This window comes from Ursus americanus, chromosome 13 (assembly GCF_024610735.1).
Source record: "Ursus americanus isolate L20-20 chromosome 13, mUrsAme1.1.p, whole genome shotgun sequence".
NCBI classification, from domain to species: Eukaryota; Metazoa; Chordata; class Mammalia; order Carnivora; family Ursidae; genus Ursus; species Ursus americanus.
The window spans coordinates 56,289,038-56,313,082 of record NC_142139.1 but is presented as its reverse complement, the minus strand read 5'-3'; the positions used below and the strand labels follow the sequence as shown (position 1 = coordinate 56,313,082).

Below are 24,045 nucleotides of genomic sequence, written 5' to 3'. Positions count from 1 at the left end.
TAAATAAAAATAAATTTAAAATGCAAGTTACTGACCAAATTCCATGAATATATTGATAAATTTAGACAGAGGGAGAGAGAGGGAATAAATAGATGTATAAATGACTCTAAAAGAATAATCCGGAATATTCCAGATACCCATTTACTTCCTTATCACAGCCCCCCAGCATGTGCTCTGAACTGCAGAAGGATAATAGATTAAGGTAAATTTCTTAATTTCCCTCAACCTGATCACTGGCTCAGGCTATTAGTAAAATACCCCACCCTGCTTTCCAGTGGCCTATAAAGCTCTGTTAGGAATTCCAGATGTTTGGAGAGCTCCTTTTCCAGCTGCCAGGGCCTTGGCTGGTCCCAAAGCAAGTCTTTGTTCAGGAAGTGCATCCCTGGCCCACAAGGCTGACCTTTAATTCCCCCTCGTTCCTTTGCCTGGCCAGCTTCACTAGCTAGCATTACACTAAACCACAGGCCGAGTGTAGTTGGAGAATTTCATGGCCCATACTTGATCTGAATAAGACTGATGTATGTTTTCTTAATATATGGTCTCCTAGCCAAAGACCCCCACACCAAAATCTTTAGCCTCAGTGCACAGCTTTTAGCCCATCTTTTTGTTGCATACTCAAGAAGTTGACCTGCACTGTCCCAACTCTCTGTTCACCCTGATCACAGATAAATATGCATATTTTCACCATTACTTAAGGATTGTTTACTTTGAGAACAAAAGTGATCACAAAAGCTAGACAACCTGACATCCCAACAACCTCTGATGTTTCTCACACACTAACACCTGCCATCCTAGAAACATCCTCATTACATTTGCTAACTAGGGTCCAAAGGCAAACTTTCACTACACTGTAGAAGAAGTTCCAGAAAACAGACTTAACGTTTTTGGTTTGTTTTTTTTTTTTTAAGTGATCACATTAGGATTTTTTTTATTTAAATTCAATTAGCCAACATATAGTACATCATTAGTTTCAGATGTACTCTTCAATAATTCATCAGTTGTGTATAACACCAAGTGCTCATCACTATCACATGCCCTCCTTAATGCCCATCACACAGTTACTCCATCCCCTCACTCACCTCCCCTTCAACAACCCTCAGTTTGTTTCCCAGAGTTAAGAGTTTCTCATGGTTTGTCTCCCTCTCTGATTTCTTCCCATTCAGTTTTCTCCCCCTTCTCTTATGATCCTCTGAACTATTTCTTATATTACACATTTGAATGAAACCATATGATAATTGTCTTTCTCTGATTGACTTATTTCACTTAGCATAATACCCTCCAGTTCCATCCACATTGATGTAAATGGTAGTTAGTCATCCTTTTGGATGGCTGAGTAATATTCCATTGTATATATAAACTACACCTTCTTTTTCCATTCATCTGTTGGAGAACATCTCAGCTTCTTCCACAGTTTGGCTACTGTGGACATTGCTGCTATGAACATTAGGGTGCATATGCCCCTTCTTTTTCACTACATCTGTATCTTTGGATGAATACCCAGTGGTGCAATTGCTGGGTCATAGGGTAGCTATATTTTTAACTTCTTGGGGAACCTCCATACTGTTTTCCAAGGTGGCTGTATCAAATTGCATTCCCACCAACAGTGTAAGAGGCTTCCCCTTTCTCCACATCCTTGTCAACATTTGTTGTTTTCTGTCTTGTTAATTTTAGCCATCTAACTGGTGTAAAGTGGTATCTCATTGGGTTTCGATTCATATTTCCCTGATGCCACGTGATGTTGAACATTTTTTCATGTGTCTATTGGCCATTTGTATGTCTTCTTTGGAAAAGATGTCTGTTCATGTCTTCTGCCCATTTTTTACTGGATTATTTGTTTTTTGATTGTTGAGTTTGATAAGTTCTTTATAGATCTTAGATACAGCCCTTTATCTGATATGTCATTTGCAAATATCTTCTCCCATTCCAGAGGTTGCCTTTTAGTTTTGCTGACAGTTTCCTTAAGCAATCTGGAAGAAACGGATGCATTCTTGGAAACTTATAAACTATCAAAACTGAAACAGGAAGAAATATAAAATCTGAAAGAAGAAGAAGAAGAACAACAACAACAACAACAACAACAACAACAACTTCTATTCCACTGAAGCTGTTTCAAAAAATAGAAATGGAAGGAAAACTTCCAAAGTCTATGAGGCCAGCATTACCTTGATCCCAAAACCAGAAAAAGACCACATCAAAAAGGAGAATTACAGACCAATATCCCTGATGAACGTCGATGCAAAAATACTCACCAAGATACTAGCCAATAGGATCCAACAGTACATTAAAAGGATTATTCACCAGGACCAAGTGGGATTTATTGCTGGGCTGCAAGGGTGGTTCAAAATTTGCAAGTCAATCAATGTGACAGATCACATTAACAAAAGAAAAGACAAGAACTATATGATCCTCTCAATAGGTGCAGAAAAAGCACTTGACAAAATACAGCATCCTTTCTTTATTAAAACTCTTCATAGGGGCGCCTGGGTGGCACAGTGGTTAAGCGTCTGCCTTCGGCTCAGGGCGTGATCCCAGTGTTATGGGATCAAGCCCCACATCAGGCTCCTCCGCTATGAGCCTGCTTCTTCCTCTCCCACTCCCCCTGCTTGTGTTCCCTCTCTCGCTGGCTGTCTCTATCTCTGTAGAATAAATAAATAAAATCTTTAAAAAAAAAAAAACTCTTCATAGTGTAGGGACAGAAGGAACATACCCCAATGTCATAAAAGCCATCTATGAAAAGCCCACAGCAAATATCATTCTCAATGGGAAAAAACTTAGAGCTTTTTCCCTATGGTCAGGAACACAACAGGAATGCCCACTCTCACCACTATTGTTCAACATAGTACAGAAGTCCTAGTCTCAGCAGTCAGACAACAAAAAGAAATAAATGCATTCACATTGGCAAAGAAGTCAAATTCTCTCTCCTCACAGATGACATGATACTTTATGTAGAAAACCCAAAAGACTCCACCCCCAATTTATTAGAACTTATACAGCAATTGAGCAACATAGCAGGATACAAAATGAATGCACAGAAATCAGTTGCATTTCTATACACTAACAATGATACTGAAGAAAGAGAAATTAAGGAATCAATCCCATTTATAATTGCACCAAAAACTGTATGACACCTAGGAATAAACCTAACCAAAGAGGTAAAGGACCTGTACTCTAAAAACTACAGAACACTTTTGAAAGAAATTGGGAAGACAAAAAGATGCAAAAACATTCCATGTTCATGGATTGGAAGAACAAATACGGTTAAAATGTCTATGCTATCCAGAGCGATCTGCACATTCAATGCAATTCCTATCAAAATACGATTGGAAAAAAAAATAAATAAAGCCCAGATTCTAGGTCCCCTAAAAAAAAAAAAATACAATCGGCATTTTTCACAGAGGTGGGACAAATAATCCTAAAGTTTGGATGGAACCAGAAAAAGCCCTGAATAGCCAGAGGAGTGTTGAAAACAAAAACCAAAGCTGGGGGCATCACGATGCCTGACTTCAAGCTATATTACAAAGCTGTGATCAGCCTTAACTTTCAATAATCTTTTCCTTCTAAGAAACTGTCTACTATGGCGGTCAGTTTCTTTTTACAGTACAAATGCCCACCCCACCCACCCCCTGCCAATTCTCACTCATTCCACAAATGACCAGCCACAGAAATCCCTCTGCCCCCAATATTGAAAAACCCTTCCTCTTTTGAAATGTTCTAAAATTCCTCATTTGTCCCCTTGTGACCAACCAAGGACTGTCAAACATAACCAACGAATTATAATTACAATTTGTAAGTATTCTCTGGTTCTAGAATCTCACCTCAGAAAGCTTATCAATCAGACACTTAACAATTTCTCTCTATGACACAAAAATTACTCTCCTTTCTAACATTTCTGAACCCCTGCCAAAACAAAAGTGACAGTAGATGGGTTTCCTTGTCACAAGTTTATGAATAAACAGTCTTTTTAAATTTTGTCTTAGACTTAGTTTTGTCCTTAACACTTCATTTATCATTTATAAGAAGCATCGTTTTCTCAGAGGTGTATCATAGGCTTGAAACTTCTCTAAGATGACACCGTAACTGCTCAGGTGTCTCCTAGAGACAACTTGAAGAGTCTACTGTAAGTTTAAATTGGATGTTCAATTTATTAACACTTTGTAGTAGTTGATAGAGAGGGACCCTCAAAGGATGGTAGCTGAAATCTTTCGTTCTCTGCACCCAGTTCCAACATCCCCCATTCAAACGCTCTGCTTTTGACTCTTAATTTACTGTCAAACAAGATGGGGCCAGTTCCATCTAGATTTCAAAACACTCATCCTTCACCTCTCTCTTCCTTCATCTATCAGTGGAAAAATGTAAGGTTGGAATAAATTTGGTGCTTGGATTTTTCAGAGAAGAATGAGAGAATTAGGCATTTATGGTCCTTGGACATGTTCCTATAATAAGCAACAGCAAAACATTTTAAAGAACCACATCGTGAGAGTTCCCACAATAGCATCCTGGTGTTGAGAGCCACTTCTGGAGCTAATCAGAGAAGATCTCTCATGATCAGGGAATAAATAAATTCAATGAATAAACTTCCTCATTTAGATAGGGAATAGCCTTCCTCCTCCCAGAGAAAAGGCATTCTTTTTAAGGCTTCTGCATAAAAAGCATCAGGTATTTTTATCCCTTTCAAAGTTCTCCTATATAATTTAGGGCAAAGGCTAATCTACAGTAATAACAGCTTTAAGAAGAAAAACAAGACAATAGACATTCACCTTTCTCTCATGTAATGGTTCAGCCAGTCTAGGTTGGTGGTGTAGCTCTGCTCTGTAGGTCATTCAGGGACCTGAGTTCTTTCCTGTTGCTGCTCTGACAAACTCCAAGAGTTGTCCTCATCTGTAGGGTTGAACCTGGGTCATAGCCCCTTCCATTCCAAAATCAGTGGAAAGAGAGAAAGGAGTCCAGGACCAGTTATTTGTTCCTTGTTCACATTTCATCTGTTCACATTTCATTTATGAGAATTTAATCACCAAGCCACACCTAGCTGCAAAGAAGACTAGGTAGTGAAGTTTCTAGATGGGCAGCTGTGTGTCCATGATGAAGGAAAGAACAGAACTGAGGTGAAAACCAGGAGCTTGCCACTGTCTCTTTCTCTAGCCACCTAATTCCTGTTGGTACCCACGATCTAGACAGAACATCTACCCTTGGGGCACAACCCAGGATCCCAGCTGTACATATAGTTCAAAGTCCAGAATTTGCAGGGGATATGCAGTTCAATGACCTACAAACTAAAAGAAAAGTAATCTGCCCTCCACACACTCAAATGGTGGAGCTAGATGAGAAACACCACAACAAAACTCCCATTTAGAAAATGACAGATTAAGAAACACACAAAAGTCAGAATTCTATAGTGTCAGGAAAATCTGTCAAAAATTTAGAAATGGACAAAGATTACTGGGTGTCCTTTCAGTGGGAGTGGTCTAGTGTGCCCTCCTGTGATCATCAGATTCTATAAGCGTGTGCATCTTGGACTACCTTTGACTAAGCTTTTTACAACCCTGTAGAGACAGAACTTAAATTATACAAAGCTGAGAACGATGCAAATCCATATCAATGAAAATTATCACTGTCCATGGCAATTCAAATGAATTTTGTCCCTGTATAAAATATAAATTTGTGCCAGACAAATTATCAATTTGACCCATTTTAATGTTTTACAGGTTCTCTCATAATGAATTAAACACATCTTTGATGTGTGCTTATTTTACATGTGTATGAGTGTCATGACTTTAATCTTTCTGAAAGTTATACTTTAGCAATAGTGAAATCTTATGCTTATCCTGGAATATGTTCTTTGCTTTGACCTGTTGTCTGTGTTGGAAGGAGCAGTTGGAGGACATATTTGCAGTGTCCTCCCTGGTCCTAGTTTGGCCGTGGGAGATCCTTCCTGTTCTCATACTCAGTACCTACATTGGAAGTGAGTGTTAAAGTGTATACTCTCCTCAGCACCATAGGTTTTCATGTACTCACTGCTGGTTCACATTAGGGGAGCCCCAGGGCTTATCTAAGTGGGTATTTTGGTTTCTTTGGCAGTAATATTCCCTTGGGAATTTTGATGCTTTCTCTGTTGGCTTCTAATCAGCTCTCTGTCTTGGTAACCTTTACCAAGGTTACATTCTGAAGCTATTGTTTACAGCTGTCTTTTATTTACTGGCTTGCTTGCTCTCCGCAAGTATTTCTCCTTCATTTTACTGGGGGTTACACTGAAGCCTCCAGTATTTCTGGGACAATGGGCTTGAGTTAGGCAGCTGGGATCTTTTATTTAGCTAATAATGACACTGAGTAAATTTTGCCTCCAAATGTTTGAATTTGGAAGAATTTGTCTTTCCCACATAAAGTCTGTTTACTTCCACCTCTGACTGCAAATTGTCAGTGCTTGCCTGAGTTCATGCCATTTTTATAGTATCTTATTTCAAGCAGCAAGGAAAAGGGGCACCTGGGTGGCTCAGTCAGTTAAGAGTCCAACTCTTGATTTCAGCTCAGATCATGATCTTGTGGTCGTGAGACCAAGCCCCACGTAGAGCTCCATATAGAGCCTCCTGTAGAGCCCCATGTAGAGCCCCAGAGGCAGGCTCCCCACTCAGCTCCCTCTCCTGCCCCACCCCCCTCAAATTAAATAAATAAATATTTTTAAAAATAATAAAAGTAAAAGCAGCAAGGAATAGCCAACACTATGACTCTTGGCAGAGGAGCAGAGGGGTTTCACCAGATGATCTGCCACAGCATGACAAATGTCACCTGTTTCCAGTTTTCCAAAAATAATCTATTCTTCACCACCCACTGCTCAACTGTTACGCCAATGTCATATATCTTAGATTTCTGTTCTAACAACCCCACTTCCAGTATTAATTTCTGTATTAGAGAAAAGAATAGGCTGACATAATTTTTTTAATGTAGTATCTTAAAGAACTAATGGTCTGGCCATTCATATGGTATGGTAGCTTTGCTCCCTCAGGACATTTAGAGTCTCAGATTCATTTTATTTTGTCTTCAGCCACATGCTACAGCAGAAGTGGTCAAGCTTTTTCTGTAAAGGGCCAGATAGCAAATATTTCAGGCTTTGCAGGCCATACAGTCTCTGTTGCAACTATCCAATCCTGCTGCAAAAGCAACCACAAAGTAAGTTTTTAAAAAAATGAGCATGGCTATGTTCCAACAAAACTTATTTATGGACACTGGAACTTTGAATTTCATATAATTTTTTCATGTCACGAAATATTATTCTTTTGAGTTTTTTCAACCATTTAAAAATATAAAAATAATTTTAAAACAGGGTCAGATTTGTCCTATGGGCTGCGGTTTGCAGACTCTTGTGTGAGAGGGCTGTTCTCATCTGCATGGTTGAAAGTGAGTCACAGGCATGTCTATGACCCAGCACATACAATAGCAGAAGAAGGAGCCCAGACAGCCATCAAAAAAAATGAGATCTTGCCATTTGCAACAACATGGATGGAACAAGAGGGTATGATGCTAAGCGGAATAAGTCAATCAGAGAAAGACAATTATCATATGATCTCACTCATATGTGGAACTTAAGAAACAAAACAGAGGCTCACAGGAGAAGGGAAGGAAAAGTAAAACAAGATGAAACCAGAGAGGGAGATAGACCATAAGAGACTCTTAGTCATAGGAAACAAACTGAAGGCTGCTGGAAGGGAGACAGGTGGGGAGATGGGGTAACTGGGTGATGGACATTAAAGAGGGCATGTGATGTAATGAGCTCTAGGTATTAAATAAGACTGATGAATCACTGAACTCTATCTCTGAAACTAATAATACACTAGATGTTAATTAATTGAATTTAAATTTTTTTAAAAAGGGAGTCCAGAGCAAAAAAACCTTTGTTTTAAACAATATCTGTTTTAATCTTTTTGTTCACCTTCCATTGTTAAGAACTTGGTCACATGGCCATATCTCATTGCAAAGGAAGCTGGAAAATACAGTTAAAACTGGCTCATCATATGCTCCCAGAAGTAGGGGAGAACATACAACAAACAGCTATCTGTTACAAGACTAGGTTTTAGGAACCTCATTTGGGTCAATAGCCTGATGTACTTCATATAAAGTTGCCTGAGCCACTACTTTAATTCTACAGCTTCCTGGGTCTACCTTTGCTTTAATATCTCTTCCATACAGCTGCATGAGATGAAATGTTCTCCACTTCTATATATACCATTCTTCTCACAATCTATGTCCACCTAGAGAGAAACTAGAGAAATGTTCTTGGCTCTAGTCTGAGTCTACCATACACATGATGCAATGTTAATACTATGAAGGCTGACAAACTTTTAGTATGCTAGATGAGCTCTCACATGTAACACTTCCAACTATATAGTCATTATATTGTAACCATAGAATAGTTACATAATAGTAAGTGACTCCTGTGTGTCCCACTCCAGTAAACTGCTTTAGTATCTCAAGTACAGCTGGATTTTTTCCAACCTACCATCCACTAGAGGTCTTGTCCCCTCTGCAACCTTTGGGTATCCTGGGATTTAGCATCCTGGAATACTAAAGGGATAGGTTTCCATACACAACCATAGAAAAGTGTCACACTAGCCGGTCAATGGCTGAGATAGTGGTGAAGATGGAGCAAAATCCTCTAAAGCTTCAACCAAAATATCCATTGTTGATGCCCTGAGTTCAGGTAATGGGAAGTTGCCAGAACCCACAAACACAGTATCTGGGGCAGATCCCAAAAGTTGTTGGTCAATTACAGCTTTAAGAACAGCTTTAAGATCATTTTCAGCTATTGAAAGTTTACTGTAGTATAACTAAAATTCCAGTCTTGTCCAATCCAATGAGAGCAGGCCTGATGCATGGCCATTTAATATCAGGGCTGATGCCATGCACTCCCTGGCTCACCACTTAGGACTACACTGCTCCACTCCATCATCCAGTGGTCCAAGCACAGTCTCATGAATTATGTGCCCACTGTCTCCCAGAGCCCTGGTTCTCTTACTTCCTTTGTAAAAGGTAGCTTAGAAAATACAGATCCCCAAGCATCTTCCCATCACACTACCAACTCCCCCAACCTTTCTCACCCCACTCCTCCTGTCAGATTCTAATTTGTTTGAAAGTGGCAGAGCCCAGAATTCTGAATTTTCTTTTTTTTTTAAAGATTTTATTTATTTATTTGACAGAGAGAGAGACAGCCAGTGAGAGAAGGAACACAGGCAGGGGGAGTGGGAGAGGAAGAAGCAGTCTCCCAGTGGAGGAGCCTGATGTGGGGCTTGATCACAGAACTCTGGGATCACGCCCTGAGCTGAAGACAGATGCTTAATGACTGAGCCACCCAGGCGTCCCAGAATTCTGAATTTTCAATAAGCCCCTAAGTTATTCTAATGAAAGTGGCCCACAGACTGTTTGGAAAAACATTGCTTCAGGGTATCTCTAAATAATACCTAACCAGAAAACACATCCTTTATTCCTTGGTTCCTGTACAAAATTATTTACATTCTCCAACACCCTCATTATTCAGATATCCTATATGACTTCTTCCTTGATTAAACACCCTCTCCTTCCCTCTCTCAAGCTTCTGGAATGACTGGGTCATCATTAACTCTTTTAGACCTCTAAACCCTGGTCCACACTTTGTGGCTTTACCAAACTCTGACTTTACCGAAACCTGGCTACCCACTGAAGATACTAGTTTCCCTATGGCTCTCTCAAGTAAAAACTGCTCATCTTCCTATATCCCACTTACCTTGCAATTGGAAAATGAGGTTGGTATCCTCCTTTCTCCCAAATCCATGTCCACACCATTATTCCAGCATCTTCATACAAAAGTCCCTGCCTCCTTGAGACTCATGCAATTTGGCTGTACATTTTATCTTCAAGCATACTCTACCTCCACCTTTCCTGCCACTGGCATGTGCCAACCTCCCTCAGTGCCAACTGCACCCAGCTCAAAGTATTCCTTTAATTCCAAGCCCTGCTGTCATCCTGGATGACTTCAGTGTCCATGTGGATGGATGATTTATCTCCCTGACGTATCATGTTCTTGACTTCATCTCTTCCATCACTTCAGCTACCACTCTACAGAAACTCCCTGAAACTTGTCACCACCTGGAAGCACTCTATCTCTGATACACTAACTCGGACATCTCACTCTCGGCCCACAAGCTCCCATCTTTCTAGCTCACTCACTCATAACTCTAACTACATGGGTTCTTCAACTTTCAGGGCAACTCCAGTCCATAAAACCTGGACTTCATCTATCAGCTGCTTCATTTCATTACTTCCACCTTTATCCCTCTTAGGTACAATCTCAACTCCACTCTTTTTGGTGTTCTAAACTCTCTTGCTCCACAGTTCTCTCACTGCATCCACATCCATCCCGGATGAACCAAACAATCCTTCTCCTTTGTCTTTGCACTCTAAGTGCTACATGTTGATAGAGACAAATCTCATTAACAGTGTAGATTGGTCCCAATCTGCAGTTACCAACCTCAAAGGGGCCTAAATCACTGATCAGCAAGGCTACAATGTTTCTCTATCCTCCGTAACAAATATATTTAAGTATAATTCCTTCTCATCAAACTCCCAATCCTTCCACATCCCCCTCTTCTCAGCATAGGACCTCCTACTTCTCTAGAAAAACAAATAGATAAGCCCTCCTATACCTGCATCAATATTTTCCTGTTGCCACACCCATTTGCAAAGGAAAACGTGTTTCACTGTTCACATGGTGGCAAGGCTGTGCAGCCAAAGTTAAAAGGTGGATAAGTGTCACTCAGGGAAGAGATAAAGTGTAACTTGACATTGCTGAAAATAGACAATGTGCACATCAGGCTCAAGTGGTACAGCATTTCCTTACAGCAAGAGGAGAGAGGGCACAAGATCTGGCCCCTTGCAATGTGTTGGTCCCTGATGGCCAGCATATCCAACCTGCAGCCAATATGGGCAGCATGACTGCATATAACCCACTTTGTGCTACAGTAGAAGGACCCTGAGTCCTCCTTTCTGGCGTCTGAAATACAGATCCCTGTGGGCATGCCTGAGGGCTATTAATGCACAAATGTAAGCAGAACAAAGGAGTATATTTCTGGATCAGAACATGGGAAGATATTTCCTCACAAGGCAATAAGCCCAGCACAGGCTGTGAGACAGCTCTATCTCTTTGCAAGGAAATATTCCCGGGAAAAGGCCACTCCTACATCTAGCCCATGCATGGGGTTACAAATTGTGCATGACTGCCCTTCCCAACAAAAAGCATCCTACCTTCCATCCAAGGCCAATCATCTTATTCTGAATCAAAAACCTCTTGCAACCCCCACATTAACCTATAGATACTGCTCAATCTCCTCCCCTTCAGTTAACTACTGTCATTTCTTAATATTCTATTCATCTTCACCCCCCTTCAATCTTGCTTCTACAACAAACACCATAAAATTATCCTGGTCAGTTTCAGCAAGGACTTCTCATCACTAAAATCAAAGAAGACATCTCTGTTTTATCTTGATTGAACACTGTGCACATTTGACATTCTTGACCACTCTCTCCCTCCTCTGAGTTCTTTCTTCCTTTAGTGTCTGTGCCACCACACTGTCCTGATTTTCTTCACTGGAAATACCCTTTTTTCTCTGCTCGCATTCTCAACTCCACATGCCCCTTACATTTAGAGCACCTCAAGTCTCTGTCCTTTCCTCCCTGGAGAGTTCAGGTAATTCTATCGCTTCAAGTATCCTCTCATTGATAGTCACTCCAAAAATATTTTATGAGCATCCTCTATGGGACAGGCAATATAGAAGTTGGCAGAATTCAATGGGAGGGCCACTTCACTGCATGACTCCAGAAGGCACCTTTCACCTAGAATGCTGTGCAAGGCAGTGGCAACGTTTAGTGGTTCTCAGAGAAACAAACGAGATACCTACCCTCATAGGCTTTAGTGGTTTGCAGGAGAAATATAAACATAACAAATAATTTCAAAAGCAATTACTCAATTACAGGTGGGAATAGCATTCTAAGAGAAAAGCAGGGAGGGGGAGGCTCAGCAAACAGCGGAGTTTCCAGCAGAGAAACAGCATGTGTCAAGCACTGAGGGAAGAAGGAGAATGGTGTATTGGAAGGTCTGATAGAAGGCCACTGTACTGGAGTGAAGGAGTGCGAGAGAAAGCAGTGTGACGTGAACCTGGAGGGGCAGGCACGGGCTATATCACACAGACTCTCAAAGGCCACATGAAGCACTTTACTCTTGACCTTGAGCTTTACTCTGGATTCCTAGGGAAATCACTGAAAGACTTTAAGTGGACAGAAATACAATCAAATCTGCATTTTAAAAAGTTTATTTTGGGTTTCGTGTATTATAGTAGCTATCGGGAGGCTGGTTTCAAGGCTACAAAAGTGACTTACAGTGACTTATAGGCTATTGGCAGTAGCTAAAGAGAAGTAGACATTTTCAAGATATAATTTTAAAGGGCTCTTGTAAGAATGTTCTGGTCTAACCAACTGGTTACATAATGGTACCGCTTCCTAAGAGGAGGAACCGTGGGAGAAACGTGTTTAGGGAAAGCAGCACAGTTCATGTTTGGACATGCTGAATTTGAGAGACCTGAAGAGCATCCCCGGGGAGAGAGGCTGAGTGGCAGTTAGCTATATGTTGTTCTCAGTTTGGAAACATGTTATTCCTCTCAGCAGTGATTAGTCCTTCTCCAAACACTCTCTTCCTCTGTTGCCCTCACCTTTGCCTGTCCTCCGGTTGTCCTCTTATCTCTATATCTTAGGCCCCTTTAGTCACTGGCTGTGGTGGGTTGAACAGTATCCCCTAAAATCTGTTCCACACAGAACCTATGAAATGACCTTATTTGTAAACAGGGTCTTTGCAGATGTAATCAAGTTAAGAAAAATTCATACTGAATTAGGGTAGGTTTTAAATCCAATAACCAATGTCCATATACACAAAATGAGACACAGAGGAAAGAAGACCATGTGAAGACAGAGGCAAAAATCGGATCCTTACAAGTTATAAGCCATGGAATGCCACATATTGCAAGCAACCAGCAGAAGCTAGAAAGAGCAAGGAAAGATTCTTCCCTAAAGCCTTTAGAGGAAGTGTGGTTCTGCTGACATCTTGATTTTTGAACTCCAGCCTCCAGAACTGGGAGAGAATAATCTTCTGTTCTTTTCAGCCACCCTCTTGGTGGTAATTTGTTATGGCAGTACCAGGAAATCAATACCTTGACTCACCCTTGGCTCCTCCCTCTCCACAGGAATCCATCACAGATCTCTGTTCTATCCATCCAGTGCCTCTCAGATCCATTTGTTTCCTCCATTCCCACTCCCACCATCTCACACAAGCCTCTATCATCTCTCATCTTGTTACTATTAAAAAAAAAAAAAACAACACCTAACTGGCTCAATGGGTTTATTTTTGCCCTTCTTCAAACCTATTTAGTAGCCAGAGTGATCTTAAAAAAAAACAAATATGGACACACCACCCTCTCGAATAAAACACATCTGTTATAATTAGGATAAAGTTCACCATCTTCAATATGGAAAACAAACCCTTCTGTGATCTCACAGAAAACCAAAGCTGGTGGCATCACAATTCCGCACTTCAAGCTCTATTACAAAGCTGTAATCATCAAGACAGTATGGTACTGGCACAAAAACAGACACATAGGTCAATGAAACAGAATAGAGAACTCAGAAATGGACTCTCAACTCTACGGTCAACTAATCTTTGACAAAGCATGAAAGAATATCCAATGTAAAAAAGACAAGTCTCTTCAACAAATGGTGTTGGGAAAATTGGACAGCCACATGCAGAAGAATGAAACTGGACCATTTCCCTTATAGTATACACAAAAATAGACTCAAAATGGATGAAAGACCTAAATCTGAGACAGGAATCCATCAAAATCCTTGATGTATTTCTTTGGTATTGGTTGTGATCTCTCCTCTTTCATTCATGATTTTATTTATTTGGATCCTTTCTGTTTTCTTTTTGATAAGTCTGGGCAGGGGTTTATCGATCTTATTCATTCTTTCGAAGAACCAGCTCCTAGTTTCGCTGATCTGTTCTGTTGTTCTTTTGGTTTCTATTTCAGTGATTTCTGCTCTGATCTTTATTATTTCTCTTCTCCTGATGGGTTTAGGCTTTATTTGCTGTTCTTTCTCCAGCTCCTTTAGGTGTAGGGTTAAGCTGTGTATTTGAGACCTTTCCTGTTTCTTGAGCAAGTCTTGTATTGCTATATACTTCCCTCTTAGGACTGCCTTTGCTGCATCCCAAAGATTTTGAACAACTGTGTTTTCATCTTCATTTGCTTCCATGGATTTTTTTAATTCTTCTTTAATTTCCTGATTGACCCATTCGTTCTTTAGTAGGATGCTCTTTAGCCTCCATGTATCTGAGTTCTTTCCAACTTTCCTCTTGCAGATTGAGTTCAAGTTTCAAATCAGTGTGGTCTGAAAATATGCAGGAAATGATCCCAAACTTTTTTTTAAAAGATTTTATTTATTTATTTGACAGAGAGAGACAGTGAGAGAAGGAACACAAGCAAGGGGAGTGGGAGAGGGAGAAGCAGGCTTCCCACTGAGCAGGGAGCCCAATGCGGGGCTCGATACCAGGACCCTGGGATCATGACCTGAGCCAAAGGCAGACGCCTAATGACTGAGCCACCCAGGCGCCCCAGGGAATGATCCCAATCTTTTGGTATCAGTTGAGACCTGATTTGTGACCCAGGATGTGATCTCTCCTGGAGAATGTTCCATGTGCACTAGAAAAGAATGTGTATTCTGTAGCTTTGGGATGGAATGTTCTGTGAAGTCCACCTGGTCCAGCATGTCATTTAGAGCCCTTATTTCCTTGTTGATCTTTTGCTTAGATGATCTGTCCATTGCAGTGAAGGGGGTGTTAAAGTTCCCTACTATTATTGTATTATTGTCGATGTGTTTTTGTTATTAATTAGCTTATATAATTGGCTGTTCCCATGTTAGGGGCATAAATATTTACAATTGTTAGATCTTCTTGTTGGATAGACCCTTTAAGTATGACACAGTGTCCTTCTTCATCTCTTAATTACAGTCTTTGGTTTAAAATCTAATTTTTCTGATATAAGAATTGCCACCCCATTTTTCTTTTGATGTCCATTAGCATAATAAATTGTTTTTCACCTCCTCATTTTAAATCTGGAGGTGTCTTTGCATCTAAAGTGAGTCTCTTGCAGATGATGGGTCTTGCTTTTTTATCCAGTCTGATACCCTGTGTCTTTTGATTGGGGCATTTAGCCCATTTACATCCAGGGTAACTAGTGAAAGATATGAATTTAGTGCCATTGTATTGCCTGTGGTAGGTGACTGTTACTGTATATCGCCTCTGTTCCTTTCTGGTCTATGTTACTTTTGGGCTCTCTCTTTCTTTAGAGGGCCCCTTTCAATATTTTTTGTAGGGTTGGTTTGGTGATCACAGATTCTTTTAGTTTCTGTTTGTCTGGAAGCTTTTTATCACTCCTTCTATTTTCAATGACAGCCTAGCTGGATAAAGTATTCTTGGCTGCGTATTTTTCTCATTTAGTACCCTGAATATATCATGCCAGTCCTTTCTGGCCTGCCAGGTGTCTGTGGATAGGGCTGCTGCCTATCTATTATTTCTACCCTTGTAGGTTACAGACCTCTTGTACCGAGGTGCTTTCAGGATTTTCTCTTTGTCTCTGAGATTTGTAAGTTATACTCTATTAGAGGTCAGGGTGTTGACCTATTTTTATTGATTTTGAAGGGAGTTCTCTGTGCCTCCTGGATTTTGATGCCTGTTTCCTTCACCAAATTAGGGAAGTTCTCCACTGTAATTTTCTCCAATATACCTTCTGCCCCTCTCTCTCTTTCTTCTTCTTCTGGGATCCCAATTATTCTAATATTATTTCACTTTATGGTATCACTTATCTCTCAGATTCTCCCCTCATGATCCAGTAGTTGTTTATCTCTCTTTTTCTCGGCTTCTTTATTCTCCATCATTTGGTCTTCTATGTCACTAATTCTACCTTCTGCCTCATATATCCTAGCAGTTAGAGCCTCCATTTTTTATTACACCTCATTAATAGCCTTCTTGATTTTGACTTGGTTAGATTTTATTTCTCCAGAAAGGGATTCTCTAGTGTCTTCTGTGCTTTTTTTCAAGCCCAGCTAATATCTTTATAATAGTTATTCTGAACTCTAGTTCTGACATCTTACTAATGTCCATATTGATTAGGTCCCTGGCAGTCGGTACTCCCTATATTGTTCTATATTTGAGGTGAGTTTTTCCATTTTGTCATTTTGTTGAGAGAATAGATGAATGAGAGAACAAAATGCTAAAAGAGTAACAAGGATCCCAGAGAAATATGCATTAAACAAATCGGTGGAGACCTGAAACTGGGAGTAGGGGGGGGGATATGATCAGGCTGATGAATAGAACACAGCCATTCACTAGATTTTAGGGGTATTTTGGTCTGTTAGAAGAAACTAGATCCCAAAATTTTAAAGAAAGAAAAACATATACATACAAAAATAAGGTTAAATACAATGAAGTGATGGAATATGACTGTAAAAATGAAAATTTAAAAAGATTTTTAAAAGGAGTTGATAAAATAAGAAACTTGTTGAAAAATGAAAGAAAAATAATTTTTAAAGAAAAAAATAAGGAAAATTTTTAAAAATTAAAGTTGAAAGACTAAAGAATCATGGGGGGAAAGCCATGAGTTCTATGTGCTATATTCCCCTAGCGCTGCAGTTCTGCAGTTCTCATTGATTGGTAAACTCGGTCTTGGCTGAAATTCCTGTTGATCTTCTGTGGGAGGGGCCTGTTGCATTGATTCTCAAATGTCTTTGCCCCAGGTGGAATTGCACCGCCCTTGCCAGGCGCCAGGCGAAGTCACCTGCTCTGGTTTGCTCTGTGTGGCTCTTGTTCCCTGAAGGCTTTTCATGCAGCTTTAGAGGATGAGAATGAAAATGGCGGCCTCCCGATCTCCGGCCCTGGAGCCAAGAGCTCAGAGCCCCACTCCTCAGTGCGCCCTCAGAGAAAAGCAGTCAATCACTCCTGTGTCCCTGGTCTCTGTCCGCACTCCGTGCTCACCTGGCCTTTGACAAGTGTTTCTATCTCTGGCACACAGCCCTGTTTGGAGTCTCTAAACCTAGCAGATTCCTGTGGCACGCTCCCGCCCTGCTCCTCCTGGGGGAGGAAGGAGAGTCTCCCTGGATCTGCCGCTTATTGGGTCCCCGCTCAAAGAGCAGGGGCCTGACTGTGCTGCAGGTCACAGTTTATGGGCACCCTGGGCTGAGAGCCCACTCCTCGGCTCACTCTTTGCAGCCGGCTTCCCCACTCCGATACTTGGGAGCTCTGCTGCACTTGGGCACCCCAGTCTTTCTGTGACCCCGAGAGTCCTGAGACCACACCGTCCCAGCGAGAGTTCCACCACCCCACCCCACCCCCACCCCGGCTTAGTACCAGAGCAACGCCCGCACCAGAGCCGACTTCTAAAAGTTCCAATTTTACACTCTGCTGCTCTACCACTTGCCGGTAGCCGGCGGACGGATGTTCCCTCCACCCCATGGTCTATCTTCCCATATATCGCCTCAGATTCACATCTCCGCACCTCCTACCTTGCAGAAAGTGGTCGCTTTTCTGTTCATACAGTTGCTGTTATTCTTTTCTTCATTCTCCAGTTGAGTTTGTAGGTATTCAGAATGGTTTGATAGCTCTCTAGCTGAATTCCTGGGACCAGACGAAAACTAGGTCTTCTGCTCCTCCGCCATCTTGGACTCTCAATCTGCTCACGTGCTTTTAGTTACATGTTCAATGCATAAACTCCATGAGAGCATGGACTACATCTGCCGTGTTCACTAGTATATCCTCTGTGCCTAACATGTGCCTAAGAAATACAAAGTGTTCAGTAAATACTTTTTGAAATAATGGCACAGAATGCAATCAAATTTCTCTAAGTTACATTAGAATAAACCTGATCAGATCTATTTTTCTGGAAATCCAAGTTTTAAGTCGGAATATATTTTAACAGACATAATGTATGAAAAATTCAATCACCATTTATAACAGTGTTTCTGGGGGATAAATATCAAGTTTCATTCAACCAGGCCAAAAAAAAAAAAAAAAAAACTTTGGAGACTTAGGAACTCTCTCTACTCCAAACATGCTCAGTCATTACCACCTGACCTTGTCATTCAAGCCAAGTCCTCAAGCTCAGCGTGTACTGAAGCATGCCCTGAGAATGCCAAGTAGACACGTAAGTCTTAACTCTTTCTAAGGGAGGGTGCCACTACCCTGGAGACTTTGAAGACAGGAAAGAAGGACAAGGGAAACAAAGTCAATATTTCTCAGCCTGACTGGGGATTGCACTGCTCCATTTCCCCTTCCTTCCATTTGGTCAACTGCTTCACACAAACACTAATATCAGCTGGTAGCTTGGAGAAGTTCATCTCTACCAATAAACATGGTTGTGGTTCTTCTCTTCTCTTTCTCTGCCACCATCCTATTATTTGCCCCAATCACCAAGAAAAAGTAATGCAACTCCTGTTCTACATTCACACCCAACCCATTCAATACCTTGTGATTACAAAGTCCAACATTCTGTACTCTGGTATCATGATATATGTAAAACTAATAGGATCACTGTCATTCCTTCTAAACTCAAACAGTACCACCCAAATCTAACCTCCTCCTATGATCGCTCACTCAGTACAGTCTGCCTCATTTCATTACACTTCAGTTTATTGCACTTCACAGATACTGCATTTTTTATAAATTGAAGGTCTATCACAACTCTGCATCAAGCAAGTCTATTGGCATCATTTTTCCAACAGCATTTGCTCACTTCATGCCTCTGTGTCACGTTTTGGTAATTCTCACAGTATTTCAAACTTTTTCATCATTTTTGTATTTGTTATGGTGATCTGTGAGCAGAGATCTTTGATGTTACTATTGTAGTTGTTTTTGAGGTGTTACAAACTGCACCCATACAAGACAGCAACCGTAATATATGTTATATGTTCTGGCTGATCACCTGACCCACTGTTATCCACCTCTCCTCCTGCCCTCAAGCCTCCCTATTTTCTGAGACACAACAATATTGAAATTAGGCCAATTAATAACCCTGCGATGGCCCCTAAGTGTTCAAGTAAAAGGAAGGGTCACATGTCTCCACTTTAAATCAAAAGCTAAAAATGATTAAGCTTAGTGAGGAAGGCCTGTTAAAAGCTGAGATAGCCGGAAAGCTAGGCCTCTTTTGTCAAACGGTTAGCAGAGTTTTGAATGCAAAGAAAAAGTTCTTGAAGAAAATCAAAAGTGTTACTCCAGTGAGCACACAAATAAGAAATCAAAACAGCCTTATTGCCGAAGTGGAGAAAGTTTGAGTGGTCTGGATACAAGATCGAACCAGCCACAGTATTCCCTGAAGCCAAAGCCCAATCCAGAGGGAGACACACTGCTCTTCAATTCTGTGAATGCTGAGAGAGGTGAAGAGGCTGCAAAAGAAAAGCTGGAAGCTGGCAGAGGTTGGTTCATGAGGTTTGAGAAAAGAAGCTGTTTCCATAATAGCAAAGTGCAAGGTGAAGCAGCAAGTGCTGCCGTAGAAGCTGCAGCAGGTTCTCCAGCAGATCTAGTCGATACTTCACGAGGGTGGCCACACTAAGCAACAGACTTTCCATGTAGATGGAACAGCCTTCTATTGGGAAAAGATGCCATCTAGGACTTTCATAACTGGAGAGAAGTCAATGCCTGGCTTCAAAGCGTCAAAGGACAGGCTGACTCCCCTGTTAGGGGCTAATGCAGCTGGTGACTTTAAGTTGAAGCCAATGCTCATTTATCACTCAAAAATCCTACAGCCTTTAAGAATTACGTTAAAGCTACTCTGTCTAAGCTATATAAACGTAATGACAGGGCCTGGACGACAGCACATCTGTTTAGGACATGGTTTACTGAATAGTTTAAACTCACTGTTGAGACTTACTGCTTAGAAAAAAAGATTTCCTTCAGAATATAACAGCTCATTGACAGTGCACCTGGTCACCCAAGAGCCCTGATGGAGATGGACAATGAGAATCATGTTGTTTGCATGCCTGTGAACACATCCACTCTGCAGACCATAGATCAAGGAGTCATTTTGACTTCCAGTCTTACTATTTAAGAAATACATTTTCCAAGGCTACAGCTGCCACCGATAGTGATTCCTCTGATGGATCTAGGGGAGTCAACTGAAACCATCTGGAAAGGATTCACCATTCTAGGTGTACACTCATAGCTCATGAGAAGAGGTCAAAATATTAACATTAACAGCAGTTTGGAAAAAGTGGATTCGAACCTTCATGGATGACTTTGAGGGATTCAAGACTTCAGTGGGGGAAATAACTGCAGATGTGGTGGAAATAGCAAGAGAACTAGAGTTAGAAGTGGAGACTGTAAAATCAACAACACGAGAAACAACAGGGGTTGGTGGGGGGAGGGGGGTGTGGAGAAAAAGGAACGCTCATACACTGTTGGTGGGAATGCAAACCGGTGCAGCCACTTGGAAAATAGTTTGGAGGTTCCTAAAAAGTTAAAAATAGAACTACCTTATGATCCAGCAATTGTACTACTTGGGTATTTGTCCAAAGAATACAAGAACACTAATTCAAAGGGATACATGCACCCTTATGTTTATACAGCATTATTTACAATAGCCAAGATATGGAAGCAGCCCAAGTGTCCATCTACCGATGAATGGACAAAGAAGATGTGGTGTGTATATCCAATGGAATACTATTTGGCCGTAAAAAAGAATGAAATCTTGCCACTTACAGTGACCCTGATAGAGCTAGAGAGTAAAATGCTAATTGAAATAAATCAGTCACTTGGCACCTGGGCAGCTCAGTCGGTTAATCGTCTGCCTTCAGCTCAGGTCATGATCCCAGTGTCCTGGGATTGAGCCCAACAGCAGGCTCCCTGCTCAGTGGGGAGCCTGCTTCTCCCTCTCCTTCTGCCACTTTCTGTTTGTACTCTCTCATGCTCTGTCAACTAAATAAAAATAAAATCTTTTTAAAAAAAAAAAGAAAGAAATCAGTCAGAGAAAGACAAATACCATATGATTTCCTTCATTTGTGGAATTTAAGAAACAAAACTAACAAGCAAAGAGGAAAAAATAAGAGAGAGAGAGACAAAGCAAGAAACTGACTTTTTTTTTTTTTAATTATAGAGAACTTATAGTTCCCAGAGGGGAAGTGGGTGGGGGGATGGGGGAAATAGGTGATGGAAATGAAGAGGGGCACTTGTCGTGACGAGCACTGGGTGATGTATAGAATTGTTGAATTACTATATTGTACTCCTGGAACTAATATAACACTGCATGTTAACTAACTGGAATTAAGATAAAAACTTGAAAAAAAGAAATGGAGGCTGAATTGTTGCAATCTCGTGATAAAGCTAATGGATGAGAAGTCACTCATGGACAAGCAAAGAAAGTGGTTCATGAGATGGAATCTACTCCTGGTGAAGATGCTGTGAAGCCTGTTGAAATAACAACAAAGGATTGAGAGTACGATACAAACTTAGTTGATAAAGTAGCATCAGGGTTTGAGTGGATCGACTCCAATTCTAAAAGTTCTACTGTGGGTAAAATGCTATCCAACAGTATCACATGTTACAGAGAAATCCTCACAAAAGAAAGAGTCAATCAATGCAGCAAACTTCACTGTTGTCTTATTTTAAGAAGTTGCCAGAGTCACTCCAACCTTCAGCAACCACGACCCTGTCAGTTAGCCACCGTCCATATCAAGGCAAGACCCTCCACCAGCAAAAAAGATTAGGACTCACTGAAAGCTCAGATGATGGTTAGAATTTTTTAACAATAAAGTATTTTTTTAATTAAAGGATGTACATTGTTATATATATATAATTATGTATATAATTATGTAATTATACAATATATAACTATAAATATATACAAATATATAATTATACAATGTAATACGTTATTGTATAATATTATGTTATATATTATTACATATAATATATAATATATGATATATATGCTATGTTATATAATTTATATTATATAATTATACAATATAATATAACACATTATATTACATATAATATAGAATTAAATATATAATGTCATCACACACTTCATAAACTACAGCATAGTGTAAGCATCACTTTTATATGCCCTGGGGAACCAAAAAATTCGTTCGAGTCACTTTGCTGTGGTATTTATCCACCCAACTCAGCCATTTTCCCTTACTGTTGGGATAAGAACTAAGATCTTGACTACAGCCTACAAAAACCAGTGTGATTTGACCTGTCTCCCTAGCTGCGTCTCTTCCCACTCAACTCTTCAATTTCTAGCCTCCTTTCACTTCCTTGAATATATCATGTTTCCTGATCTAGGAAACCACTGCACATTCTGTTTCTGCTGCTGGGAGTGCTCTCTCTTTCATCTACTCTGCATTTGCCCACTTCTACTCAGCCTGGTTTTTTTTTGGGGGGGGGGTAAGATTTATTTGAGAGAGAGAGCAGGAAAGGGTAGGAGCAGAGGGAGAGGGAGGGAGAAACTCAAGCAGACTCCACATTGAGTGCAGAGCCCAACCTGGGACTCGACCTCACAACCCTGAGATCAGACCTGAAACAAAACCAAGAGTCAGAGACTTAACTGACTGCCCCACCCAGACATCCCTCTACTCAACCTTTAGATCTCAGTGGAAACGTCACGTCCTCAGAAGACTGTCTCCCCTCATCCCTGAGACTACATCATTGCACCATTATACACTATCACAGCACTGTGTGCCGTTCTTCTCCACCCTTCCCAGGGCACTGGACATAGAAAATGCCAAACAAATATTTTTCAGATCAGCCCTTGCTCTGGGGGCTTCAACTCGCCACAAAGATTAATACCTTGCTGCCTATTTTGAATCTTGCTTCAGCTGCCACGTGCAGACTTCTTTTTGGGAAAAAAAGTCAACTGTCCAAATATTTCTATTTGTTCTCTGAGTTTATGTTCATATTGTAGTTCTAATAGTTGGGAAGGTAAGATAATATTATATACCCTTCTTTACTACAGATTTTAAGCCCAGAATACTCACCTATAAACTTGATTGTCTAAAACTAACCTCTCTCAGATCATGGACAGATTCTGTGGTAAATATGTTGAATGAGGGAAAAGTCTCTCCTTTTGAATTAATCATTGCCATCTGTGTGCTTTATATAAGTACTTTGCTCATATACTTCGTAGTTTTTACATTGTTCTATTATTATTTGTTGACTTATAGGACCTGCTGAATATACTACCCATTTATATACTTGCTCATCAATAATAGGAACTTTGTGTTGTCTTAGTAAACTCAGCCCAAGTTTGCACTTAGTAAACGTCTAGTAATTCTTTTTAATATAATAGATTTAGTCCCCTTAGGCTACTGAGAATCCTTAAGGTAAATCCTTTCTAGGGATGCTTTCTAAGTTAAGCATCTGCCTTCACCTCAGGTCATGATCCTAAGGTCCTGAGATTGAGTCCCGCATGGGCTCCTTGCTCAGTGGGGAGCCTGCTTCGCCCTCTGCCTGCAGCTCCCCCTGCTTGTGCACACTTGCTTGTGCATTCTCTCTCTGACACATAAATAAATCTTTAAAAAATAAATAAATTTTTAAAAATCTTTTCTAAGTAAGATTTCTCAGAATATTCTGAGTTGCCTCTTTTATCATTAATATTGCTGATTATCATTAATATTTCTAATTTAATATTGCTGATAATAAGAATGAAAACAGCTGATAATTATTAGGCACTTACATGTCAGATACTGCAAAGCAAATTATATGCATTTAACACTCATAATAATCCTCTGAGAGGGGGCGCCTGGGTGGCTCAGATGGTTAAGTGTCTGCCTTCAGGTCATGATCCCAGGGTCCTGAGATTGAACCCCGAACCCCAGGTCAGGCTCCCTGCTCAGTGGGAAGCCTGCTTCCCCCTCTGCCTCTGCCACCCCTCCTGCTTGTGCTCTCTCACACACTCTCTCTCTCTCTCAAATAAATAAATAAAATCTTTTAAATAA

The 24,045-nt window shown here is 40.6% G+C and overlaps 1 long non-coding RNA gene across 1 annotated transcript in view; it reads right to left on the bottom strand.

Annotated features, from left to right (window-relative positions):
• The window catches only part of LOC123793587 (uncharacterized), a 55,802-nt gene extending 34,575 nt beyond the window's left edge, over window positions 1-21,227 (bottom strand). The window contains exon 1 of the long non-coding RNA XR_015726529.1: window positions 17,620-21,227. This is a non-coding gene — a long non-coding RNA (uncharacterized LOC123793587). The remainder of the gene's footprint in view (window positions 1-17,619) is intronic.
• Window positions 21,228-24,045: the final 2,818 nt, after the last annotated feature.